The 8,063-nt window shown below is 33.8% G+C and overlaps 1 pseudogene; it reads left to right on the top strand.

Moving 5' to 3' along the window:
• Window positions 1-5,948: 5,948 nt before the first annotated feature.
• LOC111725264 lies at window positions 5,949-6,079 on the top strand (annotated as a pseudogene).
• Window positions 6,080-8,063: the final 1,984 nt, after the last annotated feature.

Below are 8,063 nucleotides of genomic sequence, written 5' to 3'. Positions count from 1 at the left end.
ACAAATAAGGGAAAAATTCCACATTCATTAATTGGATCCTCAATATAATTAAGATGTCAATCTTCCCTGCTTGATCCATAAATGCATAACAGTCTCAAATGAAATAACAGCCAGCTACTTTGTCAATATTGACACTCTGGTTATAAAGTATATATGGAAAAGCAAAAAAGTAAAATAACAACCCTAGTACTGAGGAGGAAAACATTTTGATAATTCACTCTACCTGATTTCAAAACTTACCGTAAAGCAGCAGTAGTCAAGATAGTGTGGTATTGACAAAGGAACAGACAGGTTAGGTTGGTGGAACAGAATAAAGAATCCCAAAACAGACCCACACAAAAGTAGTCAACTAAGTTTTGACAAAGAAGCGTGAGTAATTTAAAGGCAAAAGGACAACATTTTCAAAGATGTTCTTTTGGAAGCAATTAAATACATGAATGCAAAAAACTGAACATAGGCGTGGAACGTAACACTTTCCACTTTCCACAAATATTAGCTCAAAATGAATTACATACCTAAACGTAAAGTGCCTAACTATAAAATTTAAGGAGAAAATATAGAATAAAATTTAGATGACCTTCACCTGGTGATAAATTTTTAGGTACAACACTGGAAGCATGATTTATAAAAGAAGAAATGGAAATGATGACTTCATTAAAATTAAACTCATCTGCTCTGCAAATGACACCATCAAGGGAATAAGAAGAGCACTGGGGAAATACTGGCAAAAACATTTGAGAAAGGATACACTCTTAAAACTCAGCAGTAATTAAACAAAGAATTAATTAAAACATGTGAGTAAGATCTCAAAAGACAACTCACCAAAAAGATATCCACAGATGGTAAATTAGCATATGAAAAGTGCTCAACATAATTTGAGCTTAGGAACTTGACATTTAATGCACAGAAGAGGTACCACCAAGTAACTATATGAATGGCTAAAATCTGAACAACTCCCAGTATTAACTGCTGGCAAGGATGTAGAGGAACAAGAGCTCTTATTCTCTGCTGATAGAAATAAAAACTGGTACAACCACGTTGAAAAATAGTTTGTCAGTTTTTGGAAAAACTAATGCTGAGAAAACTGGATAGCCACATGTAACAGACTAAAACAGGATCTGCACCTTTCACCACTCATAAAAATTAACTCATCATGGATAAAAGACTTAAACCTAAGGCAGGATACTATAAGAATCCTAGAAGAAAAATGTTAGGAAAATTCTTACAAACATTATCCCAGGCAAGGAATTAATGAAGAAAATCCCCAAAGCAGTCACAGCAACAACAAAAATGAACAAATAGGATTTGACCAAATTAAAAAGCTTTTGTACAGCCGTGGACACAATGAAAGAGTAAGTGGACAGCCCACAGAATGGGAGAAAATATTTGCATACTATACATCTAATAAAGGACTAATAGCCAGAATATATGAAGAACTCAACCAAATCAGCAAGAAACAACCAAATTACCCCATTAAATAGTGGGCAAAGACATAAACAGAGACTTTTCAAATGAAAGTATACTCATAAAAAAAATGCTGAACATCTCTAACCTTTAGGAAAATGCAAATTAAAACCACAATGGGATACCATCTAACTCCAGTGAGAATGGCCAATATTAAAAAGTCCTAAAACAACAGATGCTGTTATGGATGTGAAATGAAAGGAACTCTTTCACATTGCTGGTGGGACTGCAAACTAGTACAACCTCTATGGAAAATTGTATGGAGATAGTTCAAAGAACTTAAAGTAGGTCCACCATTTGATCCAGCCTTCACACTGCTGAGTATATACCCAAAGGAAAAAAGGATCATTTTATGAAAAGGACATCAGTATGCGAATGTTTATAGCAGCGGAATTCACAATCTCAAAGATACAGAAACAACCCTAGTGCCCACCAATATATGAAAGGATTAATAAGGTGTGATATATGCACACTATGGAGTACTACTCGGCCCTAAAAAATGCCAGTCTAGGTGGAACTGAAAGCCATACTTGTAAGTGAGACATCACAAGATTGGGAAAACAAACACAAACACCCAATACCAAATTGGAACCAATTGATCAACACTTAAGTGTACAAATGAAATTAAATCTGAGGGAGGTTGGGGGAAGTCACATTGTGTGACACAACTTTTGGGGGTGGGACACAATTATAAGAGTGACCTTACCTAACAAATGCAAGCAGTATAACCTGGTTCTTTGTACCCTCAATGATTCAGCAACAAGAAAAAAAAAAAATTTGAATGACAATGGGGGAGGATGGGAGGAAGTGTCTTGGTAAATTCACAGCTACTGGATACAGTGTTTGCTATCCAGGTGAAGGGAACACTGATAACTTTGATTTAATCGGTACCAAAAAAAGAGTATGTGTATCCCCTAATATTCTGAAATTTAAAAAATTTAAAAAACTAAATGCCGTATAGTCATACTACACAATGTTCCGAGGAATACAGTTTGGCAAAGGACAGGTGAAAATGAGTGACTTTAACGTAATGAAACTTGACAAAGACTACCTCCAGCCAAGTGATCAAAATTACCATTAGCAGAGATCAGTCATATTCAATATGCTGTGAAGAAAAGAATGCTGTGCTGCTTTATTTCTTTAAAGTAGATTTTTACTTTTGTTGTGTTCCTCCAAAATCATGATGCTTTTCTCTAACCATGGGGAAAAAGAGACAAATTATAAATGAAGAGTATTTTAGAAAATATTTGACTAGTAGTTTTCAAAAACTTCAAGGCCATCACAAATAGCCTGAAAAGCTACACTCCACTAGAGACTCCTATGTGTAATGTGCTAGCCTGAGTAGGAGCCCACAAAGAGAAGGGGATACGAGGTGAAAACTGAGGAAATCTGAATACTGCACTGACTTAAAATTTATTAGTTCATATACTAATATTGGGTTATTGTGAAAAAGTAACATACTAAAGTGAGATGTTAAAAACTGGAGCAACTGAACAGTGTGACTTATGTGAAAACATTGCACATACTAATAATTCTGAAAGTTTCAATCTCTTATTTTTTTTTAAATCCATATTTTAAAAGTCAGTATAATAAACATTAGTATGTAGATTTTTGTGTGGATGCAAATGTTTAGCTTCAATGGGTTAATACCCAAAGTATGATTTGGATGATTTGACTGTGATTATTGTAAGACACTGCCAAGCTATTTATAGTTGCTTTAGTCATAATTGCCAGTAATTGGAAGCCATACTTCTAAGTTGTTCTTTAGTAGGTGAATAAAGTGTGAAACAGCCAGGCAGTGGAATTTTATTCTGCAGTAAAAAGAAATAAGCTGTCAAGCTATGAAAAGACGCAGAACTGGTTAGTACATATTATTAAGTAAAAGAAGCCAATTTGAAAAGGTGACATACTGTTGGACTCCAACTATATGATATTCTGGAAGAGACAAACTTTGGAGCCAGTAAAATGATTAATGGATATCAAGGTTTGAAGGCTGAGGAGAGATGAATCTATAGAGCACAGATTTTTAGGGCAGTGAAATTCCTCTATATGATACTATAATGACAAATACCTGTCATACATTTGTCCAAATCCAGAAAGTACAAGATGCTACGTGAACTCTACTGGGAGCTACGGACTTTCAGGGACTCTTACGTGTCAAACAGGTTCATTAATGGAAACAAATGTTCTATTCTAGTGAGGGATGTTGATACTGGGGAATTTTGCTGTGCACCTAACAGTTCTAAACAAGTGTTTAAAGACAGAAGTGACTGGATATGTAATTTGGGAACCCAGAAGTAATTTCTTGAAAAAGCAGGTTAAGGAGTTGAACACATGTTGTTTGAAGAGTTGGGTCCAAAAAAAAATGATTTTTATGATGGAGGGTTGTTTTTCACCTCCTACATCCCTCGTAAAATATAATTTTAGTGTTTTAAACGGTTCAATTTTTAACTTTAGTAAAAATAAAATAAAATTTTAGAAACAATACATTGAAAATACATTAGAAAATCACTATTCTTCATTTCTGTCACTTTGTTTTAATAGATGGCACTTTGTTTTGGACATGTTAGGGTCATGTTTGTCCCCCGTCTGTATAATTTTTAGGTTTATTGTCAGTGCTTATGTGTTTAATCCTTTCCTTTTCACTCTCATAATAATGTATCAGTTCATTTTTTTCTAGTAGTTTTCTGTGGTTCCCGGTTTTTCTGTTTATTGACTGGTATTTACCAATCCTTTGATTTCCTTCAAACATTTAAGAAGAATGAATCACCTTGAGTTTGCTTTGATGACAGTATTATTTTTTCTTTTCACATAAATTACATTACATATAGAAATACATTTTCATTTAGATTGAATATCCTAAATAATGTAGTGCTGTCTTGGGTTTTAAACCCATAATTTACAAGTGTATATTAACATACGATGGGAAAATGCTTTTATATTTTTTGTTAAGATTTGAAATGACTAGGCAAAGGGTTGTTTGGGTCCCTGTCCTGATTGGTGACACTGTAAACTGTAGCCACAGTTCCGTGTTTGTTTTGACATTCAAATCCTCAAAGAACATAAGCCTCCAGCAGAAATAATGAGACTTAAGTCTTGGTGCCTGTAGCACAGTGGTTATGGCACCAGACACATACACTGGAGCTGGTGGGTTTAAACCCAGCCCAGGTCAGCTAAACAATGATGACAACCACAACAAAAAATAGCAGGGCATTGTGGCGGGCACCTGTAGTCCCAGTTACTTGGGAGGCTGAGGCAAGCGAATCATTTAAGCCCAGAGTTAGAGGTTGCTGTGAGCTGAGACACCATGGCACTCTACCAAGGGCAACATAGTGAGACTGTGTCTCAAAAAAAAAGAAGGAAGGAAGGAAGGAAGGAAGGAAGGAAGGAAGGAAGGAAGGAGGGAGAGAGGGAGGGAAGGAGACTTAATTTAATATTCATTTTAATATTTATTTCAATATTAATAATAGTATTTATTTCAATAATAATAATATATTACCTAATAATATTTCAATATTATTTTATTTATTTCAATATTATTAATTTTAATATTTATTCAAGACCTTGTTGAGAGATAATTGTACCTGTACCAGATTCTAGAAGTTGTAGGAAAGTTTACCACTTTGATAACATCTATTATCATTTTTAAGGAATAAACTTTAAGGATTAGCATAAGACATGAGGAAATTCACATCAACTCTTCAAAAGATTTTTATGTGTAAGTCACAGAGAGCCTTTGGGTTTTCATATATTTTGGCTATATAAATTTCCATGAAAAGTCACTTTTTAAACAACAATATTTTTAATGAAAGCTAAGAGGTATAGAAAATAGAAATTAAGTTTTACTTAATTTGGAAAAAATTAAGACTTTATAAGATCATACTAGAAATGTAATATGGGGAGAAATAAGCATAAAATATGGCATAATTTATTCAAATTTTTATTTCATAAAACTAGCTGTGTTTGTTAAATAGTCATGTTGGTAAAGATGTGATGATATTGTATTAGCATTTTCTATGTAATGATAATAGTTTCACCCGCTAGGTCATGACAAACTTGCTGAGATCATTTTTCAGGCAAGCTGGTAGTGCTGTAAAACAATTTCTGATTCCTAAGAGCATATTCTATGTCAACAATAATTTACGTATCTTTCATGTCATATATGAAAAAAAATGTATATATATATATAGAGAGAGAGAGCGCGCGCGCAAGAGAGATTGAGAGAGAGCGAGAGACAGAGACAGCTACACCCACCCGCACACAGGCACTCATAGATATGATGATGTTACAGTAAACCATTTTCATGTCTAGCTTACTTACAGAAAACCTATTTTATTTTGCAGTAGACAAACTCTTTCTTCTAATTATTCTTTAATAATCGTCATTTAATACTCATAAATGGACTAAAAAGGAAAATAGTTTCAAAGTAATGAGAGACTAAATTTAATCACCAGCCAATTTAGCATGTTAAAAAGTATAATGAAAGCTTTGCGCAGTGGCAGTATCGTAGCCAATGAGGCGCGATTATTGCTAATTGAAAACTTTTCCCAATACCCCATCCTGACAACTTGCAACATAGTTTGGCACTGGCAATTTTTGACAGTCTCTGCAGAGACTGAATATTAAAAAAAAGAAGAAGAATTTTAAAAGTACAATGAAATTATACATCTATAAGTCACTGAGTAATGAGCAAATCAAAACGTGACCTTCCCCTGTCCCCAGGCCTAATCCCAGCAAGTGCTTCCTTCTCCAGCTCATCCAGGACTCTCTTATCCTGTGGTTCCTGCGGCTTCCTAACGTCTCTGACCTCGACTGGTTCCCTGCCTCTGCTTCATTCCTGTTATTCAGTTCAGGATTACATGAAGGTGATGGACCAAAATACAATGATTTTAGGAAAATAAAGGTATTTTGTGTGATATTTCTGTCAAAAAGGCATTTAGAAGGATATTATAATGTAAAGGCACATGGGGAGAGGTGCCCAACCCAGAGTTCTGAGTTTAAACAAAGTTTTTTGGAGACATTGCTAGCTCAAAGTTGATTTTCTTTCTACTTCGGCATCTCTTTTGTTTAATCACTTTTCTTCCATAGGGAATTTGAGCAAAGAGTTTCATACATGTCATTTTTCTCTCCCTTCAGCCCTGTAAACCCACCGTATCACTGCTCCTACCATGTCGACTAACCTCGGTTACTGAAATTGTTCATATTATAATCATCAAATTTAGTAACACATTTCATAATTTTATGTAAGCAAAACTCTTTAAAAATTCCAGAAACATTGCGTTCTTATTTTTTTTCCTTAACAAAACCAAAGCAAGTTTCAAATATCTTCTTTGGCCTGTCTCCTTAATATTATTGTCGTCTGGGATTCTGTTGCCTTTCACCTAGAAGCTTTGTTTAATCCTAATTTCATATTCGACTAGTAACCATGTTCTGAATATTCTATCTCCTAAATTAGTAATCTCTCCTTTATTGCTTCTGTCTCATTTTTATCTAAAAATTTAGAATTTTTCTTTTTTCTATATTCCCTGCTATGCAGCCGGTAGCTACGCTGGCATTTCTAAAGCATATTTTATTCTCCTCATGTAATTTCAATCTAATCCATGGCAGTAAAAATCTGTTATTTACCTTCTTGAATGCAGATATAAAATATTAGAACTTTTATTCCTGTTAATTATACTTCATTTATTTCTAATTTTCCTTTTTATGCCTTAATGTATGGTATAGAACCTATAAAAATAAAAAGCTATTTATCATAGAGATTGTATTTCATAAAGGAGAGAAAAATGAGAAGGAACAGTGAGGGCATAAAATCTACTACAAACTTATTAGATGCTTCTCTAGTTCCCAGTCTTTTATATTGAACACACATATGAATAAATAATATACATTAGTTTCAATCCTCAGAAAACTATCTTCTATTGAATATCTATTATAAGCCAAACACTATAATAACCATATTCTATTCAAATATTCATTATTTACATACAATTTATTTGTTTAAACTTGTATCCTTCTTTCTCAAAAGAAGTCATTTAAGGGCGGTACCTGTGGCTCAAAGGAGAATGGTGCCAGCCCCATATCCTGGAGGTGGTGGGTTCAAACCCACCACAGTCAAAAACTGCAAAAAATAAAATAAAATAAACAGTCATATAAGATGATTTTTACATATGAATGAAAGAAATATTATTTACATTTTTTTAACTTCTGCATCTAAGTTGTGATTTTTTGGTTAAAGTAGTCTAACTATAAAACTAATACAAAGTGATATAGCTCATATCATCTGAAATCACACATATTTCTTGTGAAATATTATCCTGGTATCATACCTGTCAAATGATATTATGGTTGAAATTATGTACAAAGCTGTACATGGGTCCATTGTAGTTTATTTCCATACTTTTTGGCTCAAGAATTTGTATGAAGCTCATGGTAGTATCACATGAGATGAAAGTTCCTTCTGATTTTAATTCTTTCAACTCCAAAACACACTAAAAAAGTATATGTGTATTTAGAGAGGAGAGAATGGCATTTGGCTTGCTACTTTGGACAGGGTTTGAGGAGAGAGGGTCTTTATAAATGAAGAATTGAGTCACATAACG

Source organism: Otolemur garnettii, unplaced genomic scaffold (genome assembly GCF_000181295.1).
Source record: "Otolemur garnettii isolate 467f Iridium unplaced genomic scaffold, OtoGar3 scaffold00035, whole genome shotgun sequence".
Lineage (NCBI taxonomy): Eukaryota > Metazoa > Chordata > Mammalia > Primates > Galagidae > Otolemur > Otolemur garnettii.
Note: the sequence above shows the minus strand (reverse complement) of the source record. Positions and strands in the feature narration are given on the sequence as shown.